The following is a 12,773-nucleotide window of genomic DNA, read 5'->3' on the forward strand; positions in this document are numbered from 1 at the left end:
TTTTAATCTTACATGCAGACGATGCAAGTTTGGGATTCGGCGTTTTAGTCATAAATTTTTTTACATGCGGAATTTTCGCCACACATTACATTTTCGAGTTTCTTTTTAATTTGGTTATTTTGACGACGCTGTATCAACTACTAGGTTATTTAGCGTCGATGAGATTGGTGATAGCGAGATGGTATTTGTCGAAATGAGGCCGAGGATTCGCCATAGATTACCTGGCATTCACCTTACGGTTGGGGAAAGCCTAGGAAAAAACCTAACTAGGTAATCAGCCCAAGCGGGAGTCGAACCCGCGCCCGAACGCAACTTCAGATCGGCAGGCAAGCGCCTGAACCGACTGAGCAACGCCAATGGCTACATTTTCGACATCTCAATGCATAACATAGTTCAATTTACGAGTGTTTTACTGTTCAAGTAATTATCCAATTCCAAGCCAAGAAATTTTGATCTTATATTACATTTAACCTAATATAGTAGAAAAAACTAGGACTATTAGGTGCATTAAATTTAATTGCACTTGTTTTATCAAAAGTAATCTCTTTAAGAGGTTTTGATTTATCTAGAGAAAATCAAAACTCGACTGGGATTTAATTGACTATTATACGATAAGAAGAAAGTAGATAAAGATTAGAAAGAATAAAGTTCTCTAATACAATAAAATATTAACTCACTTACTAAAATTCTATTTCACTAATGTTATCTTCACCAAAACGTTTAAACGGAGCCGCCATTTTCAGTTGACTCTCTATGCAGTAAACGAATGACGATCGCAAAGCATGTTCTATAACTTAGTACCGTAAATAATTTTCATTTTGAAATGTTGGCAAATAAAGAAACAAATGGTAGGAAAGTGATAAAAACAGAAGAAAGTATATAAAGATTAGAAGAAATAAAGTACTCTAATAAAACAAAATTGATATTGTATGACTTGAGGCTTTCCCGGCGTTTGATATAGAATAACTCTTCTCGGGTTCTCAGCCAGGTGAGAACCCGAGAAGAGTTATTCTAAAATAGATATTAATTGACTAACTAAAATTCTATTTCACTAATGTTATCTTCACCAAAACGTTTGAACGGAGCCGCCATTTTCAGTTGACTATGCGGGAAACAAATTACGATCACAAAGAATGTTATATAATACCGTAAAGAATTTACAGTTTGAAATGTTGGCAAACAAAGAGGGGAGGTGATAAAAACAGAAGAAGGTATATAAAGATTAGAAGAAATAAAGTACTCTAATAAAATAAAATAGATATTAATTGTCTTGTTAAAATTCTATTTCACTAATGTTACCTTCACCAAAACGTTTGAACGGAGCCGTCATTTTCAGTCGACTGTCTATGCGGAAAACAAACGACGATCGCAAAGCATGTTTTATAGTACCGCAAAGAGTTTGCAGTTTGAAATGTTGAAACAAAGAAATAAATGCTAGGGAAGTGATAAAAATAAACAAATGCCAGAAAAGTGACACAATTGTAGGATAAGCAGCCGTGATTGGTTGAAAGACGTCCTTTCGTACCGTTTTATTGGTCAAAAGAAGTATGAAGCAGTGAAAGTGTAATAGTCAACATTAAGTTATACTGATAGTTCAGTAGCAAGGGAACCAATCATTGTTTTAACAATAAATTTTATATTTAAATATTCAATGATTTCACAATACAACATAACTCTGTTTCTTAGAAATGAGAAAGTATGAACTTTGACAGAAAGGCACACTCTGTTCAAGTACTTTGTGACAACGAGTTAATGACGTAGTCCTGATGAGCTTTGGTCGACCTGGCAACAGGTCATTTCGGTCGGAGTAGTATAACTTGCCGATAAGAAGAGTGCCGCAATCAACGTCATTCCCGCGAGGTATTGAGGTACAAAATTACAATTGAGGCGGTTAGAAGCAAAGGGGTGTAAGTGACATTTCTAAAATAAAAATGATTTAAGTGCATCCAGGATAAACTAAAGCATTTAAAATTTGAGTGGTAAAGGGCTATATCTTTTAACCACATCGCACATTGAAATTTAAAATTAAATCTTCACGGAATTTACGAATGCTTAGTAACTTTTAATCACATTTTGTGGAAAATAACGTAAGTGTACTTACATCCCTTTGCTTCTGACGCCTCAATTCGCTTATTAACTTTAATACCCTTTCAGACAGGTTATACAAAGTAAAACTCCAATAATTAATTTTCTATCAATTATTTTGGGTGCAATAGTGTAATGTAATTATTAAGGAGCGGATTCCTATGTAATTAAATATTCTTTTTGCGTGTGATAAAACACAATTAAGAAAGTTAAAAATTTCGATCATTAAGTTTCAAGTTTAAAACCCGAATTTTATTCCACATAAAAACACATATTTTCACAAAAAAAAATGCAAATACATCTTTTCAGGAAATGTATTATAAACACATAAATCTTGGAGTTTTTTTTACTTGAATAAATTCTTATAAGAGCTTTTAAATATTTTGAAACTAAATCAATTATGGCACTCAGAAGTACGTTATCTTTTAAAGAATTCTTGGTTGCTTCGTGTTTCTAAGCGCTGTGTGGTGTATCCGTGATCCATTTTCGTAATAGTATCACCACAAGTTCTAAGAACTGCTAGGCATCATATCAGTGTTATTATTAGAGAATAAATTAACATGGACAAGGAGGAGAGATCTTGCAACACATAATTAGGAATGTTTATTGTTGCTGAAGATGATTTCATTCCATGCTTTGTTTGTGAAACAAACAGATAAGAGCTCTGGTATGAACATGATTTAATTTAAACAAATATCTCGCCTCTCGCTCATGTCATGTAAGGCAATATATCTTGTGATTCCCTGTTACTGGGCTTTGTCAATCGATATCCTTCAAGATATACTAAAAGATGGTTATTTAAAAAACGATTTGGCTTTCCTATTAGCAAATTTAAGCTTTTTGTGTGACACCATAAAAAAACTCGAAACATCCAAAAACCTGTTGTCTGAAAAAGGGAGGTGCGTGCCGTGGAAATTAAACTAGACTCGCTACCAGGTTCAGAAGCACAATTACTAAGGGACAAATGCCAGAATGTGTTTGGGAAAAGGAGTGGATATAAAAAATGCGTAAAGTTGCTCAAGTATTGGAGGATGTGTCTGTAGGTGAAATTGACGGTGTTTGTGTTTGTGACATTCCTCTCTTTATATATGCACGTCTGACGTCCTGTGATGTGGAAAGATCGTTTTCACAGTATAAGTCGTTGTTCAGAGATAATCGGCATGCATTTGTGATGGAGAATTTGGAGATGATCTTTGTTGTTCACTGCAATTCTCGGCCAACTACTAGCACTCAAGTGTGGTTGGTGAGTACCTACTAACAATTTTTTTCAAGCTAAGTAAGGTATTTTTGTCATATTAAAAAAAAAAAAATTTTTTTCAACCTGTGAATTTCTTACTCAGTAGAGGGGCTCGGGGCAGGGCATAGTTGCGCCCCACGGTCAGATAAAATGCAGCATATAAAAAAGGGTCTCTGTTTAGTGGGCATAGTTGCGCCCCGTTCCCATCAGGTAGAAAAAAGGGCATGGCATAGTTTCGTCCCGAAGAAATCAGATAGCAGAAGGGACATGGCATAGTTACGCCCCGATGAAATAGGTAGAGAAAAAGACATTACGGGAACTCGAGCCTCGTAATCAACCAACCTTATTGATTTCTTATTCGATTTAATATTTATTATCGATACCGTAAAAATGAACACCATGAAGTTTACAGTACTTTATTAACTGTTTTTCTAATGTTTATGCAGTGATTATCAATAGCCTACCGTTAAAATGAACACCATAAAGTTGGCAGTATTTTATTAACTGACATATTGAAATGAGTGAGCCGTTGGCATTTTATTAGTGATTTTCACACCGTGTGAGGCGTATAGTGAGGTAAATTTAAAATGAATGTTAAGTTTAGTGAAAAGGGTAAAGAGTTGATAATTCACAATGGTTCTAAGTTTCAATATTCGAAACCCTGTATCGTAGGGTTAAGATATCGATGTACAAACAAAAAATGCAGTTCATTTATTGTGCGATCGATAAAAAAAAGTGTTATTTTAAATAGCAAAATTGATCATATGCTAGGCCTACCTGATTTCAATGCAGTTATCACTGTAATATTTTTAAGTAATTTGTTTATATTATGACAATCACTTTCGTATGTACTATGCACATCGGGGCGCAACTATGCCATGTCCCTTCTGCTACCTGATTTCTTCGGGACGCAACTATGCCATGTCCATTCAGCTACCTGATTTCTTCGGGGCGCAACTATGCCATGTCCATTCAGCTACCTGATTTCTTCAGGACGCAACTATGCCATGTCCATTCTGCTACCTGATTTTGGGGCGCAATTATGCCATGCCTAGGCCTCTCAATTGACCGCGGGGCGCAACTATGCCATACCGCAGTAGAGACCCAGAACCAAAATTTGGGTCACCTAAATTTTCCAAGTCCCGTTTACACTGGGTGCTTACTGAGCACCTGGAGTATACGTATTATAATTGGAACTTGGAAAATCCATGTGGCCCAAATTTTGTACAACCCAGAAGGAAACTTATTTTGACGGTATTCCATTACTTGTGACATTTAATCATCATCTCATTCAATTCTGCCGCTTACTTTTCATAATAATTATAGTCCGTTCTCATTAACTGCATGTTTGAATCCTCATTCATTACATTTATGTCTGCCGTCTATAAATAAATCAGAGTGCCTTTCCTAATAACCGTAATAGGTACACTTATGCTATCAACGCAATACGATAATTCCTAATAAATGCAAATTTATGCAAAAGTAACTCGTAACGCCATTAGGTTGCAAGCCAGTCATGAGGTTCTGCTGTGTTCGTCTACTATATATGCACAGCGATGATCCAGTAGCTCTTCGGCCTCGTGTTGGAGCAACTGGTCATTCGTCTAGGTAGGTCATTGGTGACTAAAGGCTCATTCACAATGAAAATTAAACATAACGCCAGCCATGTTGAATCTTTCGTACACTACTTTTAACACTTGAATATAAATAATTGATTAAATGGCGATCTTACTCGTGTTAATTATGTAAGCATGTGCGGCTTACATCTGTTTCGGTGCTATTCGACACAGAGCCTACTAGATCTCGGCGCTATCTCAACTTCGCTGCCTGTTGTGTGGGTGCGTTCGTGTGATGAAGAGTTGTGTCAAATATTGTGTGTATTCTGAAATTGATCTGTGTGTTGAGAATTTGATCAGGGTGTGTTTTAGTGTGTCTGTATATTTCATATTGTTCTAGTGTGTTGAGATTTTGGTTTTTGGGTTGTATGTGTAGGATTTCCATGTCTGTATTTATGTTATTGTACGTGTGGTTAGCATTAGTTATGTAGATGTATTGTGTCCTCTGGTTATTGCTTTAATGTGTTCTTTGTATCGAGTTTGCCTGTCTGTCCAATGTAGAAACTGTCGCAACTATTGCATGTGAGTTTGTATACACCTGTGTGGTTGTATTTATTTGTTTGTATTGTTTGTGTGTTGAGATGTCTTTGTAGTGTGTTTTCTGTTCTGTATGCTATGTTGTACTTCTGTTTTCCGAATGAGGATGCGATCTTGTGTGTGTTTTTGTTTTCGTATGTTAGTGTGATGTATTTTTTGTGTTATTGTGTTTGTATTGTGTTTTGTGTGTTTTTGTTTTGTCTTCCTTATGATATTGTCAATTATGTTTGGGTTGTAACCATTTTCTTGTGCTATGTAAGCGTTAACTTAAAAAAGTAAACGTTACGGTAAAATCAAGAATATTCACGAAGGGGATAGGCTAATCCGTGAACGCTATAGCTATAGTAACTTATGGCTTTCATAACGGGAAATCAAACTTTCAGCAAATCTTTTTTCTATCGAATTTAAAATTACGTTAAAGATAAATTTCACTTTTGTTGTTACTGTTAAATATTTCGAATATTTAGTCCGGAACCTTAATTGAAATATTTATATAACATTATTCGGAATAATTAATAAAATTGTGTGTATTATTTTCATTGTGAATTACTTCTTTTATATCGTTACGATTTGTAGACGCACATAGTTTGGAAAGTAATATTAATTTCAAAGTCATTGTTCTTGATCTTTTACTCGATGCGAACATTCCAAGGTTTTATTTCCGCAGCGTCACTGTTAGGCAGTATAACTTTAGTAACAAAAACTTGTCTCTGTAGTTGATTAAAGTAATTATTCTTCTTCAATCGATTGAAATTAATTAATCATATAATACAGGGTGTCCGCAGAAACATTCCGAGGTTATAAACTGCTATAATTCTGTCACTAGGTCTATGTGTTTTAAGAAATTCATACCGGTATCATTAGAAAGAACAGCTCAAAGAATGTCAGGAAATGCGTAATTGGTAATTGTTGACCGTAACAACAGATAGCAGAGCAAGAAGAAAGAAAAAAATGCCGATTCCGCTATTTCGCTTGTCATTAAAGCATTGTTGGATATAAGCAAATTGTGCATTTCTCGCTTAACTCAAAAACTATTCAAACATTCTGCGATGAAATTTTTTGTGTGTATTTATGCATGTTACATCTACAATATGGTGCAAGATCACTTCTCTACCTTTGATAGTTTTCCTGATACAAAATATATTAATTTTAAAACTGGTCCAAGTATCAATACTTTCTTCTAACACAAAATAAAAAAATATATATATATTATATATTAATGAATGTAGTTGAAAGAGCATGATATTGCAAACATGAGTTTCAGCAATAAATAAAAGAGAGAGAACATGAAATAGTCAACAAGTTTATGAATTATGAGAGAAATGCTCCATCACTGCACAGTGAACTGCCACCATTTTGAATTTGTAAAACGAAAATATAAATATTTTTTTTAATTGTAAAAATATTTTTTTTCATATAGCAGAAGGACAGTGTTTTACATATACCAATTTTCATTATTGTACAGGGACATCATTTTATTTTTACTTCAATTTTTATTGTACCTGAGTTTTTGTATGTACATCACTCCCACCCCTTCTACTAATGAAGTTCAACCGTCCTGCACACAGATCCAAGACCGCTTATACAGTCATAGTAGCCTTACGGTCATAGTAAACAGTACGTTCCAAAAATATGTTCGCGTTTTACAGTGACGAAAGAGCTTTCAATATTGAATCGTTTTCGCACAGGTACTGTTGTCCATTTTCCTACGTCGTATCCCGGTTTCCCCCACCTGCTTTTATTCGCCAGCTAGTGGCTGGGCTGTCGTCTTAGCTCTTTTGTGACAACATTACTTTCTGTTAGGAATTGGACGTCTACGTAATATTATACAACTGTTTAAAACAACTTAAATAAAAGGGCCTCGTTAAGTTAACTGTCACGTGATTTCCTCCCTTTCTACGACCCTACGACATAACCACTTGGATGGAGAGTAGATAGCATGGCTGAGTAATTTTATCTTTTCGGATAGGGCAGAAGTGAAGATTCAATTTACAGTACATAAGGTACTCTTTTATAGAATAAGTACAGAATTATTCAACATGAGTTACTAGTTACGAAGGACGAAACTGGTAATTGGGATTAGGTACAATAGTCTATAGTGCGATAATATGCACATTATAACTGAAGCCTGTATCGAAATGAACGGCCACCATTTTAAAAAATGTGTTTAAATATCCATATTATGATTATTTTTCAATTTAATTTCATTCTCTATATTGTACGCTAATGTGCTGTAGATAGTATAATTTACACTGAATAATGAATACGTCCGAATGGATAGCTCAGTACGTGAGTAAAAACACTCATTGTTAATACTATACTGTATCTTGATTAAACAAAAACCTAATGAAAATTATCAAACTTAAAAGCGCGATATTTCCTAGTTTACGTCAATGGATGAACTACTTTTCTTCCCTCCTATACCTAGCAAAGTGATTTATTTGTATATTACGCCAGTATCATCGAACTGCAGTTATGGAAGGGGGTAGCAAACGGTGTTGATCCAAAAGTATAGCCAGGTTAATATTAAAAATGTTAGTAAAAATAAAATGATGTCCCTGTACAAGATACAGTATTGGAGGAAAAAAATGTTGATTATTTCCAAAAATTTTACTGTTGTAACCTGTACCTAACCCCTTAAATAACATCGACCTTGCCCGGGATCGAACCCGCAACCTCGGGCACAGGAGGCCAGCGCTATACCTACTGCGCCAACCAGGCCGATGACACATGTATAAATGAAGGATTCAGAGTCATAGTAGGCCAAGCGCCATTTATTAAAACGGAGAAAGCAAGTGCTAAAGTTAAGCGAATACCAAAGTTTAATGAAGACTGACATATCATTTAGTTTTAATGTGCATAGCTTATGGTTACTTGCTATATTTTTCATTGAATTATGGTATTCACTTAATTTTAACCGTTGTTTTCTGCGTTTTTAATATATGGCGCTTGGCCCACTATGGCTAACCCTTCAAATACCAAAACATTTATTACTTACTTACAAATGGCTTTTAAGGAACCCGAAGGTTCATTGCCGCCCTCACATAAGCCCGCCAGCGGTCCCTATCCTGAGCAAGATTAATCCAGTCTCTATCATCATATCCCACCTCCCTCAAATCCATTTTAATATTATCCTCCCATCTACGTCTCGGCCTCCCTAAAGGTCTTTTTCCCTCCGGTCTCCCAACTAACACTCTATATGCATTTCTGGATTCGCCCATACGTGCTACATGCCCTGCCCATCTCAAACGTCTGGATTTAATGTTCCTAATTATGTCAGGTGAAGAATACAATGCGTGCAGTTCTGTGTTGTGTAACTTTCTCCATTCTCCTGTAACTTCATCCCGCTTAGCCCCAAATATTTTCCTAAGCACCTTATTCTCAAACACCCTGAACCTATGTTCCTCTCTCAGAGTGAGAGTCCAAGTTTCACAACCATACAGAAGAACCCCAAGACATTTATTAGGTTATGCAAATTTTGGTTCTCCCCCCTTTATATTTCTCCAAGTTCCTTCAAATAAATGATGAAAAACGGACTGAGACATGTGGTCAACCAACTTCGAACTCAAAGATTCTTCCTCACAACTTAAAATTTCCATGCAATAACGTTCAATCGCATAGGCCTACCTTTGAATTATTTCACCTTCCATATTCTCATTCACTTATTCATTCATGATACCAACGCAACTTCATTTTATAAGTAACTAGCCGTACCCGTGCGCTCCGCTGCACCCGTAAATATAAAGTAATTACATAATTAAAATAGGACATTTGATCCAGGGAACATTCGTGCTTGAAAGAAGGATAAATCGTTTAATATGTTACTTAATTTAAATTGTATTTAAATAATGAAAACGCGATCATTTTGGTCCAGAGACACTCATTTGGTGCAATGATAATTCCTTTAATTTGTTTCTTAATTTTTATTACATGCAACCATAGTTTAATGAAGATTGACATCATTTAGATTAATCTTACCTGTTCTCGATTCACTCAGAAGTTACTGTAATAACATTATAGCATTATGTCCATCTAGAGAAACTACACTTTCCAATGGTGAAATAATAATTAATTATATTAATCGGTTAATTTAGCTTCCGATATTACTTCATACAAACACAGACACATTCTCTGTAGGCTATGTTTCATAGCTTTCGATTGTTGTTGTCCAAGGCCCCTTATAGACGAAGTCATTTGTTAGATGGCGTTGTTATTGTAATTTTAAAACTCATTTATCTCATTAAATATCAGTCCTATCAAAACTGTTCAAAGAATAAAACTTATCGGAAATCATTTTTAAAGAAACTTTTGTTATGTAACATTTTTTTAAAAAAGTCAATAACAAGCGAGATATTTCGATTTATTTAATTCAAGCCCCTTATAACACCCCTTTTAAATATCGTATTTTGAATTCCATATAGCCTAAAATCTAAGTTACAACGAACTTAATTTATATTCCAATTTTCATCGAAATCCGTTCAGCCATTATCACGTGAAAAGGTAACAAACATCCAGAGAGACCGACATAAAGACAGACAGACAGACAGACAGACGTACAAAAATTTCAAAAAAGCGATTTTCGCTTTCAGCATGGTTAATTATACATGTTAACACCAATTATTTTTGGAAAATCGAAAATTACCAAAAAAATGTTGGCTACAGATTTATTATTAGTATAGATTAATAGACCTATACATTTTTTTATTTCGACTCGAGAAGAAAATGTTGTAATTTCTATGCACAGTACGCATCATCCATTTTTCTTTTAAAGCAAAATTAATATGAAAGAAAGAATTGTATGCTATCATCTTAAATCAAATTGGATTCAATTCATCTTAGAAGCAGCAAAACCTTTCACAAGCAGAAAACCATTTCATCTGTCTTGGAAGAGTGTTACTAAATTATTTTCACTGGTTATTGTGCATTATATGTTTTATGCTTTTCTTGCACGTGTTCCCGTATCCGGGATACAAAAGCGTAGAACTGAAGTATTTCAATTAATTATTCAACCTAAATGAAACTGGAATCCTTTTGTGTTACAGTCGAGTGAGATAAACTAGAATCTAGTTTCAAATTAGAGAAAAGGCAGAAATATCAAATTCATAAGTCATCCGACAATAGAAAGTGCCTTGCCTGTCTTACTGAGAAGGATAGGAGTAGGGTTGCGTCAGAAATTTGAAAATTAATTATTTATGTCGAAACAGCGATAAAGTATTCTATAATTTACAGATTACTGAAGCTGAAGTATCACATTTCTTGCCATCGCCTCTCTTCAAGTCAACCCGAGCTGTCTTGTCGTGAACTTCATAAACAAAAGCTATCATTTTAACTCTTGATCTTGGCATCTGATGTTTTAAAAATATATTTTTTGTATGTATTTTAACTACATGACACTATAATAGTACATTATGCAACGAGCCTATAATGAAGGTAATTAAGAAGTGAGTATGGATATTTATGAAACGAGCGCAAGCGAGTTTCATAATTTTCATACGAGCTTCTTAATTACCATTATAGGCGAGTTTCATACGACTTTTTATGCTCGACCATATTTCTAACTTGATATTATTAATTTTATTGTATCTGACCTGGAGCAATGTCCCGTATGTTGTGAGATGTCCGCAGACGCGAAAGTATTGATATTTTCCGAGGAACAGATGTCCACATTGATCTTGCTAGGTCATAAGAACCTACAGAGATAACATTGAAATGAAATTAGACATTGAAAAACGAGATGACGAATTTATTTGAATATTATTTACAATTAACGCTAATTATTATAGTAACAGAACATAACCTTCTGCGACAGTATTGGATTTCCAGCCTCCGTGACTTTTCGCTAATTCTCTTTCGATTGCATATCCGAGAATAATCGATACTTGCGGTTTTATAACGGTAGAAAGCTGACCTGTCATTGGCTGAACAGTTGTAACCTGAGTCGTCATTGGCTGAAAGACCTGACCTTTAATGAGTAGGTGTACTTTAATGACATGCATTAAAGATCTGCTACCAGGTATATAACTACTACATTTCGGCATGGTCGAGCATAATAGTACATTATGCAACGAGCCTATAATGGTAGTAATTAAGACGCGAGGATGTTTATGAAACGAGCGCAAGCGAGTTTCATAATGTTCATACGAGCGTCTTAATTACCATTATAGGCAGGTTTCATACGACTTTTTATGCTGGGCCATATTTCTAACTTGAAATTATTCATAAGTATTCATGTTATTGTTATGTGAGTGAGTGCAATAGCCTACATCATAAATTGTGAGATGTGCACAGACGCGAAAGTATTGATTTTTTTCGGGAAACGAATGTCGACGACCTTGATATAATCTAGAGAGTAAGATAAACATTAGTCTTGATATAACCTTGAAATTGATTTCGACATTGAAAAACGAGATGACAAATTGAATTTATTTGAATATTATTTACAATTAACGCTAATTATTATAGTAACAGAACATAACCTTCTGCGACAGTATTGGATTTCCAGCCTCCGTGACGTTTCGATACCTGTCTTTCGATTGTATAGCCTATCCGAGAATAATCGAAAACCTGAACTTTAATGAATAGGTGTACTTTAATGACATGCATTAAAGGACTGCTACCAGGTGTATAATTACTACATTTCGGCATGGTCGAGCATAAAATACAGTAATTGCCTAACCGTTACAAATTATAATATAAAATATCTGTATCTGTATTATACAGGATTATTCTTTTATAAATTCTACATCAAAACTTTCACGGAAAATTCTTAACTGGTAACTGCGTTCTATACAAAATCCTCATTAAGGGGTTAGGTACAGCTTACAGCAGTAAAATTTTGGAAATATTCAACATTTTTTTCCTCCAGTACTGTATCTTGTACGATAATGAAAATTAGTAGGCGTAAAACACTGTCCTTCTGCTATATGAAAAACGTATTTTTACAATTTAAAAAAATATTTATTATTATTTTTTTTAAATTCAGTTCACTGTGCAGTGATGAAGCGTTTCCCACATAACTCAAAAGCTATCCATCATTCTGTGATGAAAATTTTTTTGTATATTTATGCAAGTCGTATCTACAATATGATGCAAGATCACTTCTCTACCTTTGATAGATTGTCTGATAAAAAAAAATCATTTTAAAAAATGGTCAAATATAAGTGTTTTCTTCTGACACAAAATAAAAGAAAAATATTTATTAAGGGATGTAGTTTAAAGAGCATGGCATTGTAAACATGAGTTTCAGCAATAAAATAAAAGAGAGAGAACATGAAAAAGTTAACAAGTTTATGAGTTAT

Source organism: Periplaneta americana, chromosome 1, assembly GCF_040183065.1.
Source record: "Periplaneta americana isolate PAMFEO1 chromosome 1, P.americana_PAMFEO1_priV1, whole genome shotgun sequence".
Lineage (NCBI taxonomy): Eukaryota > Metazoa > Arthropoda > Insecta > Blattodea > Blattidae > Periplaneta > Periplaneta americana.